This window comes from Panthera onca, chromosome C1 (genome assembly GCF_046562875.1).
Source record: "Panthera onca isolate mPanOnc1 chromosome C1, mPanOnc1 haplotype 2, whole genome shotgun sequence".
NCBI lineage: Eukaryota > Metazoa > Chordata > Mammalia > Carnivora > Felidae > Panthera > Panthera onca.
The window spans coordinates 163,072,555-163,095,571 of NC_138346.1; the positions used below are offsets into that span (position 1 = coordinate 163,072,555).

The 23,017-nt window shown below is 37.7% G+C and overlaps 1 long non-coding RNA gene across 11 annotated transcripts in view; it reads right to left on the minus strand.

Moving 5' to 3' along the window:
* LOC132672857 (uncharacterized) overlaps nt 1-23,017 on the minus strand; it is a 119,925-nt gene that overhangs the window by 64,707 nt on the left and 32,201 nt on the right. For all 11 annotated transcript variants that reach the window (XR_013557544.2, XR_013557547.2, XR_014138100.1 and 8 more), the window contains exon 2: nt 3,178-3,272. This is a non-coding gene — a long non-coding RNA (uncharacterized LOC132672857). The remainder of the gene's footprint in view (nt 1-3,177; nt 3,273-23,017) is intronic.

A 23,017-nucleotide genomic window follows, 5' to 3' on the forward strand; every position in this document is an offset into this window, starting at 1 on the left:
CTGGGTGGCTCAGTCAGTTAAGCGTCTGACTTCAGCGCAGGTCATGATCTCACAGCTTGTGAGTTTGAGCCCCGCATCAGGCTCTGTGCTGACAGCTTGGAGCCTGGAGCCTGCTTCGGATTCTGTGTCTCGCTGTCTCTCTCTGCCCCTCCCCCGCTCACACTCTGTCTCTCTCTCTTTCAAAAAATAAACAAACATTAAAAAAAAAAAGAGAGATAAACCATGATGACATGAGGTAGGGAAGATATATTGTATGATTATGATGCTATTTCAGCAAAAACTTAAAGGAAGGAACCCAGCCATAGAGATATGTGGGAGAAGAGCTTTCTAAATATACACAACATAAGACTTACATAGCTTTGTAACCTGCAGTTTTATTTAACAATAAATAAGGAACCTCTTTCATGCATTAAGTATGTTTCACAAATGCTATTTTTAAAGTATACATAGTCTATTGCATGGATATATGTAACATATGCAATTTTCCACTGTTGGACACTTGGGTTGGGGTAACTATCTTGCTACCATACTGAATATCTTCATATAAATTATGTGCAGCTCTGATTAATTTGTTTCGATAATTTTAAAATAGACTTTCTGAATCAAAGGATATTCTTTCGGTGGGGCCCAGGGGTAGGCAGAGGCAGAGGGAGAGAGAGAATCCCATAGTGGGCATGGAGCCCAGCACAGAGCTCAAACCCACAAACTGTGAGCTCATGACCTGAGCTGAAATCAAAAGTTGGATGCTTAACTGACTGAGCCACTCAGGGGCCCCTGTCTACTCCTTTATATAGGAGTGAGCTGCATTTTGTGTTTGTTTGTTTTACGGCCCTCCTAGAAACCATGTCACTCTTTGAATCTCTGGAACTCACAGAACCTGTCTAGAAAACTGTTAATTAAGCCCAATTCCATATTTTATGAACAAGGAAATTAAATGACAGAATAGGTATGTGACATCTCCAAAGTCATGCTAGTTGATACCAGAGTCTGGACCAGATGCCATATCTTCTTGATTTCTGTTCTCATGTGGTTCGCACATACTACAGCCTCTCTCTTTTCCCACAAAGTTGTTTTTTTTTAACGTTTTATTTATTTTTGAGAGTAAGAGCATAAGAAGGAGCAGGAGAGGGACACAGAGAGAGAGGGGAACAGAAGATCTGAAGCGAGCTCTGCACAGAGAGCAGCAAGCCCGATGTGGGGCTCAAACTCAGAAGCTGTGAGATCATGACCTAAGCTGGTGTCGGACGCTCAACCAACGGAGCCACCCAGGCACCCCTTCCCACAAAGCTTTGTTCTTCCCACTCATTCATCTCCCTTCCTTCCATCAGAAGTCCTCCATCTGTCCCTCCCTATTTCTGAGGCTCCACGATGTGATAAAAGAAAAGCAGTGCCTTAGAGCATAAGGGGCTCTGAAATCAGACAGACCTGGGTTCAAATCCTAACTCAGTCACCCAACCCCTGTGTGAATTTGGACAAGTTCCTTACTCCACTGAGCCTGTTTCCGCACCCATTATGCGATGTAGTATTGTAAATATGAACCGAAAACTACATGTCAAACAAGTATCCACGTAAGAGCTGGAACAATCTAATGCTTAGAAACTGTTAATCTGTATCATTAATTATTTGTATTATGCTACACATGAGTATGTATTTATTTGCCCTGACACTCTGTTTGTAATGCACAGGCACATCCATAGAGAAGGTTTGAGTTCAAACCCCGTACAATTAATATTGCACCGAACGCTGAGATTGTCTTTAATACTCTGACACAGAGAAGTCAAAACAATCTCTGAAAAAAAGCCTGTCTCCAGAATTCTTGAAGCTGCAATCGTTGCTGCAAACACAAGAAAATCAATCCTGAACTCAATCTTTTAATTTCTTTTCATGATTACTGTTCTCAAATGGAGAACACAATTAAAACTAATGTTATATTAGTGCACTCTCCTCAAAATAAACATTGATCAGATTCTGTGTGAAGGGTCTGTAACATCTCTTCTGTAATTATCTTAAAATATATTAACAGGGATCTGTGTATTGTAGGACAGAGGACACCGTTTCTGCAAGACAGGAGCTCGGAGTTCTGGCACTAGCTCCTCCATTCACCAACCATGTGACCTATGGAAAGTCATTTCTTCTGGCTGACTCTCCATCTCCTCTGTAAAACGAGTACATTCCTACCTCACAGAATTGTTCAAGGATCACACAGGTCATGAATGTTAAAGGCAAAATTGTAATATATTTATAATAAACCATTATGATTACTACCCACATTCCTGAAAATATGATTAACACAAGCCACACAGAAAGCAGAATCATTGGGACTCAACATAAATAAGTTCCAATGCTTATTATCATTATGATATGAAACAAATATTACCCAGAGTGCTCAGTGGGCTAACTAGCTTATATAATAAGAAAGGTTATTTCTTTCATTCTTAGATGCAGTCAAAGGTAGGAACATGGCTGAGGCTCACTACTGAACACTGAATTTATTTATTAAGTAATTATGCCTCCAGCCGACCCAAAGTGATCAGGAACTGAGATACAATATACATAGTTTTGCATTCTTTTCAAAAGCAGCCTACTGCTAGTGTGGAATACCAATCCAGGCTAACTGTTTGTCATAAATACTCTTTAGACTTTACTTTTTCCCTCAACAACTCTGATGTCTCAATATGCTGTTACCTAGGAAATGCTTCACTAATGCAAACGTTAGCTTAGCTCTTGTCAAAACCTGTTAGCCATGAACTCTGACACTGTTTTGGAACTTCTAGATTTTCGTGTAGATGGAAATTTTGAAAATTCTATTGCTACCTTTAATAGCCCACATGTTGGATTAATTGTGGCTATCCAATAAAGCATTGTTGTGCACACGAGTAATACTACTTAAACAGACACATAACTATGTCAGGATACGTTGTTATCAGCCATCATGGATTTCACAACACTATAAAACTTAGTCTTTCTTCCAGGTCTGATTGGGCTAAACAAAATGTTGACCCCCTATTTCATATCATAAAACTGACAACATTTATATCCAGACTTGATGCCAGAGGAGATAAAATTTTCCTGAAGACAGGAAATAAACCATCTGCTATGCTCATAGAAGGGCTGGACCAACTGCAAGCTCTTAATTGTCATCTGTAATTACTAGATGAAAGGGAAATGAGAAATTACCTTTTCGACAGAGGCATGAAACATCAGCAGGACCATGTTTTGTTGAGAGCTGCTACTCCAGAGGTTAACATTCCTCAGAGCCATCAGAGGGTTATCTAGAACAAAAAGGAAAGTGTAATTGAGGATATACAAAATATCCTTATGAAAATAAACCCAAGTTCCTTTTGACAAAAATTTCTTTATCTCATTTCTTTCTCTAATAGTTAAGCTAAATGTTTTTCATTTGACATTCAACAAATATTTATTGATCAATTAGCAATCTTCTTTCATTATTCAAGGCGCAGATAGAGGTGGAAATGGCACAATACCTACATTCAGGGAGCACAATGTCTTTAGGAAAGAAAAGTGTGTTCCCAAGCAATCAGAAAACAATAGGATATTATAGAAAAGGCATTCTAAATGCTATGGAAGCACAGAAGCATGGCAGATCCATGTTGTTAGCGTTTCAATAAAGAGGAAGCAACATTTACCTGGAGTCTTGAAACTTACATAAAAGACAAGGTGATGATATTCTAGGAAAAAGGAATCAATAGTACAAAAGCACAAACTATGAGAAAGTATAATACCTTCAAGAAATAACAAGTAATTAATTACATTTGTGTGGATAATCGTTTTCATACAAGAGATTATTGACTTCCAACTTTCTGAAAAGAACAGTGAAATAACCTGTTTGATTGATCAAGCAAAGACAAGTTTCTTGCTTACTGCGGTAAGAGGAGCCATTTACGACTGTGACAGAATCGTAGTAGCATCTTGGAAGCAGGGAGCAAAACCGCATTTGTAAGGTTTTGGGATCTAATTTAACGTATATCTTTCAATGAGGGAGTCTGATTGGTCCTGAACAATGTTCATAATATAACAGCATAAGATTAATGGATAAAATAAGGTGGGGACTTTGAAGAGAATCTTTGAAGATTAAACATAATTTGACGAGCCCAGTTGAGTGATCTATTCTTCTAACAAGAGGGTATTTATCTAATGAGAACAAATTGAGTATTTAGGTAAATAAATTCAAGAGGGTCTGAAATAGGTAATAGTTTCAACTTAATCTTTCTGGGCAAACATGTCCTGGAATATAAAGTTAAGTAAGGCAGAAGTTGAAAAGTAAAATTATGTTAATGTGGAGAGCAAGCTGTATGGGTATAGATGGTTTCACTTATCAAGAAGCAGATAGTTTGAAATTGAACTTGGGGCTGAATTGTGACAGTCCTCCTATGCCATTTTGAAGAATTCAAAATGGGCAGAAAGAGAGCAGTCTAGACCCCATGCTAAAGTGCTCTCTGAAAAAAAAAAAAAAAAACACCGAAATTCATTTAATTTTTATAGCAATCCTGTAAGACAGATATTATCATCCCCTTATTCCAGATGATACTGAGGCTTAGAGAAGTCATACTTTAAAAATAATCCTCGCCCAACATCTTTTAAGGAATTAGTGGAGCCAGATTTCAAATCCAGTTCTAGCTGATTCCAAATTCATCTTGCTCTTTCTCTTACATAATGCTGTTTTAAAGCAGGGGTACAAACTGAAAAGATTTCTCTTTAGAGATTGACTAAAACATGGACCCATGGACCACCTGGCTGCTTTTAAGAAGTGCAGACTCTTGAGCCCCACACTGGAACTCCTGAATCAAAATTTACAAACAATATTCAGGTCATTACTATGCACATTAAAATTTAAAAAGCACTATTTTAAAGGACTCAAGAGTTCTTGAGTTGCCATCCCTATGAGATCAGCTCATGTCACACAGTGGGGTTTTCTATACCCCTCCAGCTTCCAGCCCTTTCCTTTTACCCCTTATCTTCCTCCTCTGTGAGTTAAAGAAAAGTAACAGACACTGTTAGCATAATATCCTATGGAAATTGCTATGGAAGTGCAATGAACAGAGCAAGAAAAATTCTTTCTTTAGTTATTTCTACCTTAAGGCTGAAAGACTTGAGCCTACTTCTAGTTGGGAAATTAGGACCAACCATTGTCTGTCCCTGATGGAAGCTGGAACTCATCTCCAGGCTACAAACGAGACTATTGATTTGGTGGTGAGGGAAAGGGCAAAAGGATGCAAAGACAGGAGGAAAGATGGGAGGAGGAGGAAAAGGGGGTAAAATAAGGATGGAGACTAGACTTCAACGAGATTAGTAGCTACCCACAGAGAGGCATCACTGTGGAATTTTGGGGAAAACAAAGGTTTTATATCATCTGAATCCATCCATGCATGTTGACAATCATAAGATCATATCATTTCCTTTTGGGTAATTGTCTGTACCTGCACTGTAACCAAATATTGTCACTTTCTTCATTTATTCACTCATCATTTTTTTTTAATGCCTATGATGTGTTAGACACTGCTCTAGGCAATGAAGATACACTGTCAAGATAAGTCTGTAGCTTCTTGGTGATTATATTCTAGTGGGAAGGAGAGATAGCAAATAAGTGGAGAAAGATGATTTCAGCTGTTTAAAGAACTTCTCTAAGTATAATTATAAATAGATGTCTAGGCTATGAGGACAGGTGACATTTGAAATCAGTATTTTGGAGGGGAAAGAGTGGAAAAACTGCAATTTGCAGAGGGGAAAGCTGCAATTGAGCAGAATGGTGCATCATCTCTCATCCCTTCTTTTCAAAGCACGGCAGTAGTGTGATCATCATGGCTCTGATGGTAGGAGACAAGGAGTGGTCTCTGTACCATATGAGCATTTTATATTATTTCTCAATTTATTACCACAACATTCTCTTGAGAGACTCTTTGCAGAAGGAATAGACACTCTTGCTTCTAGTTCCCTGCCTTTGAATCCCATCGTCCAAAGCCCTCACATAGATTTTTTTTCTCATTATGAACAACACTAGAAAGTATGCCATCAATAGCTGCTCAATCATCACCTAAGAAAGCCTCCCAAACAGACATAGCTTGCTCTCCCCGGGGCATTTCCTGTGTGACACATGTGTTTTAGCAGCTTCGGTGTGACTTTCCTCCAGAGTGGCCTGGTTGTTCATCTGCATCTGGGTGATGTGACTCAGTGATGTCGCAGAGGTCTGACTCCCTTCTCTTAGCACAAAGGTTTTTACATTCTCTCTGCAAGTCTGAAGAATGGTAACTGTCATTTGTATAGTGTTTGATGGTTTACAAAGGCTTTTGTCACACTGTCTTATATTTTTATATCTTACAGCTAGGAAAATTGATATTCAGAGACTATAAACATCCTCTCCAAACATCTCTGTGCCCAAGAATTAAGTGCCATGCCTTCTAATTCTAAAGTCCCTACTCTTTCCACTATTCCAATGCTCATATTCCATCATAGCTGGTCTCTCCCTCTCCCTTCCTTCTCTTTCCTTCTCCCTCTCCCTTTCTCTCTCTCCTTTTCTCTTCCTTATGGTTTAGATATTTTTAAGGCTCAAGAAAAATAAAAGTGAAGTAGGCATTCTTTTTTAAAAATTTTTTGAAATATTTATTTATTCTTTGAGGGAGAGAGAGCACAAGTAGGTGAGGGGCAGAGAGAGGGAGATACAGAATCTGAAGCAGGTTCCAGCGCTTGGACTCACGAACTATGAGATCATGGCCTGAACCAGAGTCAGACACTTAACCAACTGAGCCACCCAGACACCCCTGAAATAACCATTCTTAAGTAACCTCTTACATTAATTCACTTCTTATTTTCATTGTCTTCTTTTTTTAAGATCTTATTTTTAAGGAATCTCTACACCCAACGTGGGGCTCAAACTTACAACCCTGAGATCAAGAGTCTTATGCTCCACTGACTGAGCCAGCCAGGCACCCCTTCATTGTCTTCTTTACAGGAATAAAATGTTTAACATTCTTCCATCATCATTTTTTATAAAAACATTATTAGTTATTATCCTTATCATGAATTATAAACTCCATTGTTAGTCCTACTGGCACTGAAAAGAAATGGTTGAATGATGACTGTAGGTCTTAAACTAGGTCTTGGTTTTTTGTTTCGTTTTGTTTTTTTACTTTTTATTATTACAATGTATTAGCATTATTCGTTAAGGCCATAACAACGACATAAATTTGGCATTGATGGAGAAAATACCCACACATATCTCTTGGAGCACTTTGAAGTATATCACCACCAACAACAAAAAAGTCATTCAAAAAGGAAAAACAATTCCTCCATAGGAAACTTTTCTTTTGTATATAAGGCACTGATTATGTAGCCAGTTACTGAAACTTGAAACAAACTTCCCACTGAAGTATGTATATAAAACAATCTATAAACTAATTGTGGCAAGGATGAAAAATAAAAGTATGAGCAGTAATGTATGTAGAGATTTTAAAGAAAATCCTTAATGGATTATTATCACCTCTTCTCTTTTCAGTACCAATGTCTTACGGAATAGAAAATATTTGACTTCCTCTATGGTTGTTTCTTTTTAATTCGGAACCACATTTACTTTGCACACTAAAAGTAAATTCGGGAATGCCTCAGTTTTGAAATTTTACCCTGATGCTCAAGTGTACTCAGTTTATAGATCACACTTTATCTGCCTCCATAAAGTGTTTACAAGAAAATTAAAGCAATTGTATTGATTCCTAAACAAGAATCATGTGGGTCCAAGAATTTATATTTTTTTAACCAACTTACCAAAATGGGATGAAAAGACATTTAGCAAAGTTCCAGAATAAATGTCTACATTCTAGAAAGGTTCCAACAAATATCCTCAAATCCCAGAGAAACTTAAACTGAATAGACTACCTTCAAAAATTGTATTTTTTTCATAAAGTTGTAATAAATAGTATGACAGAGTCAAATTATCCATGAACAGAGGAAGAAACCATGCCATTTATGTTTGTGTTTATAGACCTAGAGTAGCAACTGGTCTAGATATGTAATATACATGATACTGAATTGAATATATGCTGATATATTGAGCTCTATTCTTTCCAACATACCCAGGAGGGCAGAAACAACTAAATATGAAGAGAAGTTTCCCTCTTCCCCACCTTGTGTGTGTGCATGCACACATGCAGCTCTGTTTGGATTCTCTAGTCCTACATTTGCCTTCTATGGCTAGATGAGAGGTTCGCAAGCCACTGTGTAGCCTGACTGTAGCCAAAGTGAAGTTGAGATAGAGGTATTGCCCCTCTCACTCTGAAAGTAGCTTTTTTGCTCCTGTTTCTGCCCTTTCCTCGGGCCCTATAGAATTACTCCAGGATTAAACTCACAAGCTCTCTTTCTGTTCTGATAATTTTTAAGATATTTCTTAGTATCATTGATGTTCTGCCATCTCACTATGATATTCCTGGGTGTTTTTTTCTTTTTTTTTTTAATCCTCCTCCACAGTCAGTAAGACTTTTCAATTTGATAGCTTAAATATTACTTCTAGAAAATGTTGAACAGTATGTGCTTAAACAACAGAAATTTACTGTCTTACGGCTCTGAAAGCTAGAAATCTGAGACCAACGTGTCTCGGGGTCAGTTCCTTCTGAGAGCAGTGAGGGAAAATCCTTCCCATGCCTCTCTCTTAGCTTTTGGTGGTTTGCTGGTGATCTTTGATGTTCTTCGACTTCTCCAGCATCACCGCCATCTCTGCCTCCATCTTCACATGGCATCTCCCTTTTGTGTGTCTATGTGCAAATTTCCCCTCCCTCTAAGGACACCAGTCATATTGGATTAGGGGCCCACCCTAGTATGACCTCATCTTAACTAATTACCTCTCCAATCATCCTATTTCCAAATAATGTAACATTCTGAGGTAATAGAGGGGTTAAGACTTCAATATATGAAGTTGATGGCAGGGTGGAGTTCACAATTCAACCCAAATTCAACCCATAATAGACACCAACAATGTCTTCTGCACTATCCTTAGTCTGGTGTCCATGTCTCCAGTCTCTGAATTCCCCATCTTCACAATATGAAGCCTAGATCACACCTGCCTGCACCCTGGCTATAATGAAGATTAGAAATAAAGTGTCTGGAGTTTAATTTGGGAAGGTGAGACTCATATTGTGTGATCCTAGTAGAATGTAGGGAGGGTGTTAAAAATACGAAGATCCATAACTAGGGTTTATTTTGGACCCTTCCCCTTCTTGGCTTGAGTTACTTAATCTTACTGATTCTTCAATTTCCTCATTTTTAAAATGGGGTGCTGTGTGTGCTAAATGTTAAGGTGTTAGCATAGTGTATGGTGTTCCATATATATGTGTGTGTGTGTGTGTGTGTGTGTGTGTGTGTGTGTGTGTGTTCCATATAAACAGGTGTTCCATAAATGCCAGGTCATTCTATTTTCACTTCTCCAAACCCTCAAAACTCCTCAATTCTTGTCCAACACATTCTGTCTTGTGTTTTTATGTTTGCTTGTCACATTTATTCAATTTTATTGTGTTTCAAGAGCCAGGGACAGTTCTTCTCAAATCATTTGTGATAAAGGACCATTAATATATATCCAGACTGTCAAAGACCAAGATTTTTGTAAAATATAATAAAAATTTTTCTTTTTTTAAAGTTGATTTATTTATTTTGAGACACAGAGCAAGCAGGGTAGGGGCAGAGAGAGAGGGAAGAGAGAAAGAATCACAAGCAGGCTCCACACAAAGCCTAATGTGGGGCTTGAACTCACGAACCATGAGATCATGACCTGAGCTGAGATCATGAGTCAGACACAACCGACTGAGCCACCCAGGAGCCCCTCTAATAAAAATTTCTAATGAAATTAAGAAAAACAAAAACATATAAATTACAAGCTCCAATTTTATTTTATCATATTCAGTAGACATAAAATTACTCTGTCAAAATGAATTTTAAATGCGTACTTCAAGTTTCTGTATTTAATCCATTGTATACCAGTAACCAACATTTCACTGGTCTACGGACCACATTTTGATTGGCATGTCCCTTACTCCCGGAATGTGGCCCCAACACCAGTAGTTTGGGTCTCACCCATGACAGTAGTGCAAATGCAGAATTCTGGACCTTATCTCAGACCTATTGAATCAAAACTGGCACACTGAAGTTTGAGAAACACTGTCCTGGCTCATTTTGAATACCTTTTGTTACTGAGGCTCAAGAGTTCAATCAAAAATCTATTAAAAGTGTTTGAGAGTAGAGACATTCACAAGAGGCCCCAGTATGTAACTTTAAGTGCATCTGTCAGGGAATTTTCATTTTATTGGGATCCTGTAACTATTTATTGATGAATAATTGAAGGATTTTTGGAGGTCTTCTCCTACTACTGAAAACACCAATTTTTACATAAATAGATGATTTGATATTTTTAAATTACAGTATTATTACAATTTATATTCTTAATGCATGTGTATAGGGGTGTGTGTGTGTGTGTGTGTGTGTGTGTGTGTTTACTTCTGTCTTGTGTCTAGGTTTCAGTTTGTGAAGTATGTAAAGGAGGAACATAATTAACTAATTATGGTAACTCCACTGGATAATTTGCTGTTTGTGTTGCATTAAGTCAAGATTAAGATTGATAGAGACAGATTTCAAACCTGCAGTACATCATAGTGAAAGGAGATCGGCTTTGAAGTCAGAAATGCCTCCATCTGAATGCTGGGTTATTGTCCATTGTTTCACTTCTTTTCTTTAATCAAAATTTGTAAAGTGAGATTAGTATTCTGATTCTGTGGGACTGATAAGGTTAAAAGACTTCGTATTAAGCACCAGTAAGATGCTTCTTCTACTGTTAGTACCCAGTGAACTTTGACTTTCTCAATGAAGAAAGGAGCTTAGATTAGCATTTTTACTCATTCTTTTATGAGGCCATTGGAAGAACTGAAATGCATACAATGAAGTGAAGGACTCACAAAGTATATAAAACAAACAAATAAATAAATTTGTCAGAGAAATATATGGTAGTCATTTCTTGGATACTTGTAAGCTTACCAGTGTTGCTATATGCCACAAGTTGTAGGTCCTTAACATGGTTTCCTCCATGGTAAAACTGATATTCTGCCAATATGAATCTGTCACATACCCCTAGTACCTATTAAAGTGCCTTGCTCATAGAAGATTCCCCATAAATGTTTCTGGAAGAAGTTGTGACTTCTTTGCTGTCATGTTTTATCTCTCCTTATCCTGTGGTCCTCTCATTGGTCTGTGGCAGCATACCAGTGTGCTGCTGTGCCCTGGTGAGCCACAGAGGGTTTTCAAGTGCCCAGAGATCCTGACCCTCTATGCGTGCCCAGCAGCCCTGAGGAGCCTGGAAAACTACAGCAGCTTCCTTCCGTTTAGCCCAGCAGTATAGTGTTCTGACGTGAGAAAGATTAAGAGAAATGGCCCATTCTATCTTCTTTCCAAACTGGAATTATTGCTATACATGGGTCTCTCCTATAAAGAATATCCTTTGAAATGCCATCTGAATTTTATTCACCTCCCTTCCTTCCTCCTAGACAAACACAATTCATCTTTAGATGATTTGGAGTGACATTTTTACCAGTTATTTTTAATTACAATTTACAATTACTTTTTGGTAAACTTGGCCTTGTCTCTAACTTGATGTCTTTTCTTATGTTACTTTTTCAGATACACCATGCTATAAGTCGGTGCCTGACAGCATGCTCACTGAAATAATTTTACATAGTGTATTGCTCAAGTTTTCCATGTTCAATTTCTTTTCAGTCCTCCAAGAGACTGCTCCAGTTCGGTGTTTGTGTGACTTTAATATCTTCTTAATCTCATGCTATTTTCCCTTTTTAACAGCAGGAATATGAGACCTCAAGTGTTTTAGTAGGCAACGGTCTCTTACTAGAATTTAATAACTTTGTTTTATGTTTATTGTCTTTATTTTTATAGTTTGTTTTAAAGCAAAATAAAACTATATTATTACTACATTATTCCTTTAAACTATAGTAATACCAAGCTACTTTTCAATATACACTTATTTAAGTAACAAAATAAAACGTTTACGTTCATGGATATAGCACACTCAAGTACATAGACATAGTAAATACATTAAAATTATATGCAAATAACTGAAATGTGCAAAACACCAATAGGGCAGAAAGGGTACTAGGTTTTGAATCTGAATACCTGTGATTGAGATGCAGCTTTGTCAGTTACTCCAGAAACTTGCCTCAATTACTCAAGACACAATTTTCCCCCTCATCTGTAAAATAAGGATTACAACTGTCTGAAAGAGCATTTCTTGTGAATTAAGTGAAACTATGTCTGTGAAAGAACTTTCTGACTAGAGAGTGACACAATGTTAGTTATTTTTATGAATATATGACAACTGCCATTTCACATTTTACCACAGTGTTCTAAGAGTCTTATGAATGAGTGTATCACATTTTTATCTTTTATTTATTTTTTTATTTGAAAGGAAGAGAGAGAAGGAGAGAGAGAATCTTAAGCAGGCTCCACTCTCAGCGCAGAGCCTGATGTGGGGCTCGATCTCACGACCCTGGGATCATGACCTGAGCCAAAAGAGTCAGATGCTCAACTGACTGAGCCACCCAGGTGCCCCAAGTGTATTAAAATTTTTTAATTTAATTTAAAAATTTTTAATTGTTTAATTTAATTTGAGGCATAACATCAAAAATAATGAGTTTTAGGGGCGCCTGGGTAACTCAGTCAGTTAAGTATCCGACTTCAGCTCAGGTCATGATCTGACAGTTTGTGAGGTCGAGCTCCGCATCAGGCTCTGTGCTCACAGCTCAGAGCCTGGAGCCCGCTTCAGATTCTGTGTCTCTCTTCCTCTCTCTGCCTCTCCCCCGCTCGTGCTCTGTCTCTGAAAAATAAACAAACGTTAAAAATTTTAAAATAATAATAATGAGTTTTAAGGATTTTGTAAAATCCTATCAATATTGGCAACACTGGTATCACATTTATTTTCAAGGTTTATTATGTGCCAAACTAGCTTCAGGGGTAGCCAAATACGACTAACAGAGACTATTGTGAATGAGCTGCACCAGGCAATTAAGGAACTCCTTGGGCAGAGGATAAGAGAAAACCAAGTGGGGTAGAAGAAAGCAGGTTGTACTCTGAGGAGAGGTGATTAGGCGACTGTGTTCCTGGGTGGGTGGATTGGGGTGGGGGGAGGTGGATCTGGCCTACTTTGAGCCTCAACAATGTTTCCATGGGAACCTAACGAGTCTGATGGGAAGCAGGAAAGGAAGAGTGCCCAGGGATACTGTGGGACTTTCACACTGGTGGCAAGCCAGGCTATGTGCTCTCAAGAAGCCTGCCAAAATACACAGTCTACAATAAACTAAGGCTTCAAGAAACTTGGAGTACACCACTCTCCTAACCGTCACAATCCACATACTTCAAATAGCAAGCAGAGAAAAGGGGGAGATTTGGACTCTCTGGAAACCTCTAGAAGAGAAAGCCAGTTAGACTCCAATAGATTCATTTACATACTATACGCCTGATGGGTTTGTTGAGGCTGAAAACCAGAAAGGAATATATATTTGAATCTCACAACAATCACTATGTTAAATGGCTTATGGAAGCAATCAGATAAGGCTCCAAGTGAAAAAAATCAGGAGAAAGGACTATAATTATTTCTTATCTCTGCATGTCAGTAGTGACAAAGGTCCCTGACCTTTCCCACAGCTTGTGTGAAAGTTTTAGAACTTATAAATCTAAATGGATATTTAGGCATTCCAATACTTTATGCTACTAAATAGTCTATTTTCTTTAAGCTTGGATCATCTTAGCCACGAATACTATTGTGCTATCAACCAGACAAACAGCATTGATAGGACATTCCTTGTGCCATTAAGTTTATTGACCAACCCAGCCATTCTCAAATGTAATCCTGAGACCCCTAGAAGTCCCCAAGACCCACTCAGGCGATCTGTAAGTCAAAACTGTCTTAATAATAATTCTAAAATGGTATCTTCCTTTCTTTTTCATTCTCTCATGAGTGAACAGCGCTGTTATGCAGAGTCAATATTAAATGCAGTGATGTAACAGAATGAATGCAAAAGCAGATACAAGACTCTAGCTGTCTTCTATTAAGCCATCAATGTTAAACAATGCCACTTTCCTCCTAATTTTTTTTTTGTTTTGGAAAATATAATTAGTTTTCAGTAAAAATAGGTCATTTCTGTTGACACTGATTTCCATTATTGTGTAATGGGTTTATTATTATTGTTTTCAAATGAAAAATTTCTCAGTTTTAATTTTTAACATAGAACCCAGCAATAGATATGTAACAGACAAGCAGCAATACACATAGCACGTACTTTGGGTCCCATAAAGGCATCCTCTGGCCAAAAACGTTGAGACCCATTAGACTAAGCTATTAAGCTGCCAGTTGCAGAGCTAATTTTCTTTGGTTTGGATTTTCTGGTATTGCTTTGAAGAAAGATAACTCGTTATAACTCTATTAGCCATTTCAATTAGGTGGCAGCTGGATTACCATTTGTGAATATAACTACAGAACACCCAGAGAGGAATCTTCTTCTATCAGCTACTAATCTGCTGTGCCCATCCTGAGCTGTAGAACCTTCACTGCAACTATCTTTAAGGATTTATCTGTCAGCGGTCAGACTATTGCAACACTTGAAGAGATGTTGTGAGTTTAGATCTGTGAGTTTAAACGAATCACCAATGTTTTGATAAGAAATGGCTGAACCTCTAGTATGGTATAAAAACTGGAGACAGGTTTGTATGCAATCAAGTTAGGCCAAATGACATACATCACAAATACAAAGACTACGCAGCAGAGTTCTGGCAGTGACTTAAATCCTCTCTCACTAGAAACTACTGAATTCTTACAAAGGAGTATTGTGCAGTGAAGGATGAGGGCCCTAGTGTCAAGCAGAGCTGGGTCTGAACCACATCCCACACTTGTTAACAGCATGACCTTGGGAATTTGAATTTTAATTATTTCTGGAAGGTTCAGCTTCCTCATCTGTAGGATGAGAATAGTACTAAGCTTCACTTCGTGGGATGAATTGCAAACTAAATGAGGCAATATGCAACATGCTTTGTGTACATCACTTCACTTAGCCCTCACAGTGATCTTAAGACATAGATGCTGCTATGTTTTCATTTTACAGAGAGGGAAACTGACATTTAGAAAAGCCAAATAACTTTCCAAAGATCATGCTACTATAAATGGTAAAGCAGGGATTTGCTTTTGATGGCTCTAAATACAAACAGCCACATTACTGTGTTTTCTTAACAGCAAAGATTAGAAAATGGTATGCTTCTCTTTCTCTTGTCCACTGTTTTTAGCCCAACACCTCACTTTGTGTGAAATACACACAAACCAGAGCTTCCTGGAACACAGGGCAGGAAAATGGCAAGGAGGCTCAGGATAGGGTAGAGAGGGAAGAAGAATTTTATAATTCCCCAAGATATGGGAGAATTCACACAGCATATACGTATTTCCCTAGTTCCTTTTAATATGCTCTGGAATAGGGTTGAGCATTTGTGACAGATACATAGAAATATTGGTTTATACACTAAGTGATAAATGATCTTAAGAAAGGGGAAAAATTACTTCCTCATAAAAGAGCTCTTACTGAAGCGATCTAGACAAAAGGGCTTGAAGCAGTGCAGGCTCACTCTTCCTGTACCTTCGGGTTCACATGCTGAGGACCGGATGCCCTACAGCTGAAATTTTCTGTGTCTTAATATTGTAATGGAGATGTAGAGTAGCTGTGAATGTCTCCCAGATCTTGCTGTTTAAGAAACAATTCTATTGGGAGCAGAGTTGTTCCATTTATATACCAGACAAGTTAAAAAAAAAAAATCCCACATTGATGCTTTTTAAAAGAAAATGTTTATTATAAATTCAGAGTAATAGACTAGTGATTACACAGTTAATAATCTATGCATCTATTTATATTATGTGGATATCTATAGCCAGGAACCTTCTCTGTTTCCGGGCTGGCCATGTAAAATTGTAAGTAAATTTTTACATTTGATCTCAGTGGTTACTGTTTTCTCTTAGGTGACTAACAGGAACTGCTCACAACTCAAATCATCTGACATCTCTGGGAGGCACCTACCCATCTCCTAGTACTCAGTTGTAAATGTGACTGCTGCATGAATTAGTGGTGAACCTGATTAGGTCATGCTCTAGCCTTGAAGAAAGATCTCACCGAATGAATCATGGCCATAACCCATGAGTCAGAGTCTTCTTTAGCTCCGTAAACCATAATTTTGATTTCACTTTTCCACTAGGATAGAGATAAGAAATGGCATCTGCTCATGTAAAAGTTGGTAGTTTTATGTTCGCCTTGTTATTGCGTAGATTGATATCAGGAGTTATCATATGCCTCTTATTCAGATTATTTCTATTTGAATTAATTCTACTTGAAGTTATTTGTGGATCAAAGGAGGCCAATGGCAATAAGCTCCAACTTCAGTTTTCCATCTGGTATCCTGAGGACAGCACAGTTAGGGCTATGGGAATGATAGGCCAGTGCTCGGCATATAACATCTTTCACCTGTATCTTTCTTTCACTTCACTTTTTAAAAGTAAGAGAAATTATATATGATGGTTTTCTTCTTTTTTAATTGCTTTTTAATTTTTTTAACTTTTATTTATTTCTGAGAGACAGAGAGAAACAGAGCACGAGTGGGGGAAAGGCAGAGAGAGAGGGAGACAAAGAATCTGAAGCAGACTCCAGGCTCTGAGCTGTCAGTACAGAGCCTGACGGGGTGCTCAACTCACATACACCATGAGATCATGACCTGAGCTGAAGTCAGTCGCTTAACCCACTGAGCCACCCAAGCACCCCTAGATGATGGTTTTCTAAGATTAGATCCCAAACTATGACATCACACTTTCTAGTTCATTCACACATACTTCCTCCTTAGAAAAAATAATTACCAAGGTATTTTATGTATGTGTAGGCAAATACTCTTCAAGGTCTAAACACAACAACAGCAAAAGGTCCAAGATGTCATAGAATTCATTCAGGAGAAACCTTTTGATACACAGGCCATTGGACACAACAAACAATAAATGCCTCATCCTTTAGGATTCCTTTGAATAATCACCTCCACTGCACAAATGCCATGTAAAAAGTAGAACTTAGGTATTCTCTCGTCCCCAAAACTTCAATTTGTCCTGACTTATTCCTCTGACATTGCTTTACTCTTGATATCCCATAGCTTCTAACTTTCCTATTTTCATACATACTTCACTTTTTTAGAATTGACCCTCAACACTGTCTTCCCCCAACTTTGCTGTCCCATTGAACTTGATTTTAATTCTGATTCTTCCTCTAGCAATGTCCTCCATGTCATATTGAATAAATCTTCGTACTTAGTACAATAAATTTTACTTTTAACATTTCATTTATTTCAAAATCAATTTTATTGCAGCCAAAAATGTGGAATTAACTGTAAATAGTAAACTATTTCATATATATATAGACACACATTTTAAGTTATAAGTTACTCTGGCAGATAGTGTTAAACAAGATGAATTAAATTACTAACTACTTTCAGTGAGTTTCCCACTTCAGTAGGGGCCCTGCAGTCCCTCTCTTAAGACCATCCCCGTGAGTGGTAGTCTTATCCAGTTGATGCTGGCTTTGAAGCCAGCAAAACTTCTTACAAGAAGAAAAGGAGAAGGACTGCCTGGGTGGCTCAGTCAAACATCTTTGGTTTGGGCTCAGGTCATGATCTCATGGTTTGTGGGATGGAGCCCTGCATGGAGCTCTGTGCTGACAGCACGCAGCCTGTTTGGAATTCTGTCTTTCCCTTTCTCTCTGCCCCTCCCCAACTCATGCTCGTGCTCTCTCTCTCTCTCTCTCTCTCTCAAAATAAATAAACATTTTTTAAAAAGTTAAAAGAAAGAAAGGGAAAGAAATACAGATCAAACATAAACTGGTCAAATAAGTGCCTTCTTAGGTAAAATTTCTTTGGGGTTCCTAAGGAGCCAAAAACAAAACAAAACAAAACAAAACCAAGGGCTTAGTTAACAAATTCAGAGGTATCAGGGTAGCCTCCATCTGGTTTTGTTCATGAAATTCCAACTGTACTATCACCACTGGTATTTCTCTCTAACCCACATTTGTCAGGTACTGTTTTATGGTAGATGGAAATGCAGGGTTGATTGAGAAGTTTCCCAACTCCTTTCACTTCCCATAGGATCTGGGAAGCTCACAGCAGTAACTTTATTCTGAGCCTCAATATTCTGCTGAGAGACACAGTTCTTTTTACCTCAAGTAAAGGGAACTATATCAGGTAGCAGTTGGTAGAAACCCTGTTCTCAAACATCATGCTCTATCACTTCTTGTTAACAGAAAAGATTTTACAAAAGTGTAGGTGTAGATTCAAATTCCAGGCCCAGTTGTTACTACATGGTATGGGAAACATTTCTTCACCTGTAAAAATGGCAATGATAACACTTGTAGATTTTTTTTTATGAGATTAAAATAGGAAGAGTTAAGTGTGAACGCACCTATCAAAATGCCTGTCATTTAGCATATGCCAAATATACATAATATACTCTGTCTCTAAGTAACTAAAGGAGGGACCAAATTCACTATCAATATGCTATTGGTGTCTTCTGTATTCAGCTTTTATTAAACCAGTGCATCATCTTTCTTTTTTTTTTTTTTTCCAGTGCATCGTATTTCTATCGGAACTGAAAACTCACTTTACTTTAGAGTCAAATAAACACTCTCAACTGTGATAGAGTCCAAAATTAAAGCATATCATAGTTTCTACCCAAACATTCTAGAGGGGCCAACTTAAATGGAAATGCTTGTGCCTTTCTTCAGCAGATATCTCAGCTCCCTACATTGTATTTATTATCTCTATAACCAAGATGGAAAGTTTAGTAATCCCATCAAAAATTATTCCTGGATATGTTTCCTGCTCTTCCAAGTCATCTTGCGTGGGTTTAACTGATATGAGATCAAGAACTCAATACAAAATATCATTTTTCCAATGCTCAGTAATCCAAAGAAGGTTTTTTTCCTAAACACATGATAAATCTGACCATAATGCTGCCTCTCTGGAACCAATCTGACGGTAACCAAAAACAGACTCTCAGGGAACTAGATTGCACAAGGGGAAGAAACATGAGCAAACCTTCATACTTCTCTGTTTCTATCTCCTCTTTTGGAAAGCTGCCAATAAATGAGTCAGAGTCTTAATAATACAGCTCACATTTCCATCTGTAATGACTTGGACTGTATCTGAAAATCTCTGATTCAGTAGGACTTGTTAGGAAATTAAAAAAAAAAAGCCATTTGTGTAAGATGCCTTATTTTATTCTTCAAGTCATTAAATATAAATAGAACAATGACAGTAAATGTTTATGAAATCAGGTTTTCATGCGTGTTTGGGTTAAAGAAACATTTCACTTCAAAGGGGGAGTCATCCACCTTCCTTTATCATCTTTAATATTTCATACCTAAATTCCACAGTCTATACTGCAATCATTTGTTACTTCTGCTGAGAATATTCCTTTGGCCTTGGTATTTTTTCTTGCCACCATGCCTCCTGCACAGAACATTACAAAGAATGGAATATTGCTGTTGTGTATAACTCACCTCTATTTTCTTTATCCTGCTATTGATCCTGTCGAACCCTGGTCCCTGCTTCTGGAAGGACTAGAGTAGATCTTACTTGCAAATTACTGAGTAGATTTGTTCTAACTTGTCTAAGGGCTACCTGAAGGACTGTTACAAAATACTTAATTCCTTTTGGCTAACTCAGAACTGAGGCCTCAAAAGCAGGAGGCATTGCTTTAAAATGCTTTATGGTGTGGGGAATAAGCTTAGGAATTCCCTGAGCCTGCACTGATGGGTTAACAAGGCATAAAGAATTAGATAGGCATAGGATGTACACACCCAAGTTTGGGTAAACAAGATTAGGTAAACAAAAATAGGTAAAGTGGGCCAAGGCCCCAGTATAAGACAATGATATAGGAATAGGGAATCTCAGTATGAAAACTTCCAAGATGAGGTAAACAAGACTAGGTATTCAGGGTGGAAACGCCCCCTAACTTAGTGCAATAGCAGAAAGCTACTTTCTCAGGAAGGAAGGACCAAATTAGGTAAGCAACCACAGCAGGCTGAAGTTGCCCAGAGTGGAGCTAATTAGCAAAAGAAAGGTACCTTGCTGACTCTGAGGTAGCATGCTCTTTCTTGTCCCCCAGTCCAGTTTAGGTAAACAGAGGTGGCATCTCATGTCTGCTGTAAACAATCTTCTGCCAGGAGCCAGGATTTTGTTTTGTATTAACTCAAACCCCTAACACCACATGTTTTCAAAACCCCCTTTCCCTCATGTCCATAAGTTAACATTCACAGTTTCATTGTCTCTTTGTGCACATCCATCACCAAGTTTGTAAGACTTCTGATCCTAATAAAAATGGAGCAAGGACCCTTAATCAAGGCTCTTGTCTTCTCCTGTACATTAGCCTCTCTTGCACTTTTAATCTTGTGTCCTGCTTTCTTGCTGGACAAGAAAGAACTCCAGACCCAGAGTCTATGACATCATGGCAAACTAGCAATGTACAGACCCATACTACAAAAGATTACAGTACAGATATATAAAAGAAGCCTGTGGTACAGGAAGAAAAGCTGGGGAAAATTATTTGAGAAATTAGGATATTGGAAAGAACTATTTATATGGAAGGTTTAGAAAACCACACATTTTCCCAGGGCAAGATACATGCTTAGAAAATACCCCAGGCTTTCACTTCAAACTGACCACCAGGCTTATTGAAAGCCTGGCTAAGTATTGCACCCCAGCGCAGAGCCAATCTGCAAAAATGGGAAAAGTTGTTTTCTTTTTGGTTTTGGTTTCTAGCTTCTAGCATTCAAGGAAATCTCTTTTAAAATATTAGAGCAATAACTAAAGCTACTGAAGTCTTCAGTTACCAACAGGATAAGGAAGATAGTCTTTGCAAAAATAGTTTTTAAAAAAAAGCAAATCTTGGGAATGGGAATAATTTGACTTCAAGATGACTACACTGTAATATTCAAATGTTCAGTTTTCAACAATAACAATAACAAAACAAAAGCAACAGAACACAAGACATAAAAGAAACAAGAAAGCATGAGCCACTCAAAGGTACAAAACTGAAAGAAATCATCCCTTGGGAAGACCAGACATCAAAATTACTAAGAGAAGACTGAGAATAATTGTCTTAAATATGTTCAAAGATCTAAAAGAAAACATGGACAAAGTACTAATGAAAATCATGAAAGTGATGTCTTATCAAGATGAGAATATTGTAAAGGGAAATATAAAAAGCAACCAAAGAAAAAATCTGTAGCTGAAAAGCACAATAACTGAAATGACAAGTTTAAGAGAGTTTCAAGAGCAGATTTGAGCAAGCAGAAGAAAGAATCAGACAACTTAAATATAGATAATTGAAATTGTCAGGTCTTAGTTGCAGAAAGAAAAAATAATAAAGAAAAGTGAGCAGGGGCACCTGGGTGGCTCAGTCGGTGAAGAATCCTACTCTGGATTTTGGCTCAGGTCATGATCTCAAGCCCTGCATTGGACTCTGCACTGGCAGCATTGAGACTGCTTGAGATTCTTTCTCTATCTCCCTCTCTCTCTGCCCTCCACCCCATAAAATAAATAAATAAACATTAATTTTTTAAAAACTGAACAGAACCTAAGGGACCTATATATTGGAAGAAATAATAACTGTTGTAATAAATGTAGAGTTGTGTATAAAGACTCACATAAAATAGAAAAAAAATGACTGAAAACTTCACAAATTTTAAGGAGACATGAATTAACAAAGAAGTAAACTGGATCTTTAGATCAGAGTTTTCAAAATATTTTAGAGAAGGTATGCCACTCTACTTGGCATTGATAACATTCTTGTTCATCTTGTCATTCATGTTTTTTTATACATATATGGCTTACTTAACCTGATTATAAATCCCTAAAGAGTAATAATTGCTTTGTCTCAGAAAGTGACTGTACATTATTATAGAATCCATGACATGGAATGAGCCACCATCACTGGGCTGGGGGATATATTCAGGCTCAGGACCTAAGAATAACAGAGAATTCAAGAGTAAGATAGTAGAAAACACAGCGATTTACATGGAGGGGTTCAGAGGTTGGGGGTGTTCAGAAATTGAGAGAGAACATCCAAGTACATGGTCAGAGTAAAGTGAAAGAAAAATGTGAAGCAAAAATTTAGTGTCTCCCAAATTTAGGAAAACAGTTGTTACCAAGAAAATCTAGTAGTGGGGTGAGCCATGAGGTATGGTTTAGTCTTAAGTGGTAAATATTGTTTTTCATACCTTAAGGAAATAAGAACCAACAGGGAAAAACAAGTAAGATATTGATTATATGGTTCCTAGGGAAGCTACCAAGACCTAAACACATCACTGGAGCTTCAGGTCAAAATCTCGTTAACAGAATTAGAGCAGGAGAAACTTAATTAGCAGCCAGAGTACTTCAAAGTTGAGCCCCAACAATGAGAAAGAATGAAATATGGCCCTTTGTAGCAACATGGACGGAACTGGAGAGTGTTATGCTAAGTGAAATAAGTCATAGAGAGAAAGACAGATACCATATGTTTTCACTCTTATGTGGATCCTAAGAAACTTAACAGAAACCCATGGGGGAGGGGAAGGAAAAAAAAAAAAAAAAAGAGGTTAGAGTGGGAGAGAGCCAAAGCATAAGAGACTCTTAAAAACTGAGAACAAACTGAGGGTTGATGGGGAGTGGGAGGGAGGGGAGGGTGGGTGAGAGGTATTGAAGAGGGTATCTTTGGGGATGAGCACTGGGTGTTGTATGGAAACCAATTTGACAATAAATTTCATATATTAAAAAAAATAAAAAATAAAAAATAAAAAAAATAAAAAAAGTTGAGCCTCCAAATAATGAAATCAAGCTCCTTAAAAGTTTCCAGTCTAATTTTCAAGATTAGCTAGAGATTAATATGGGAATAAGCCTATGCATTTAGTGTTCTTATGCC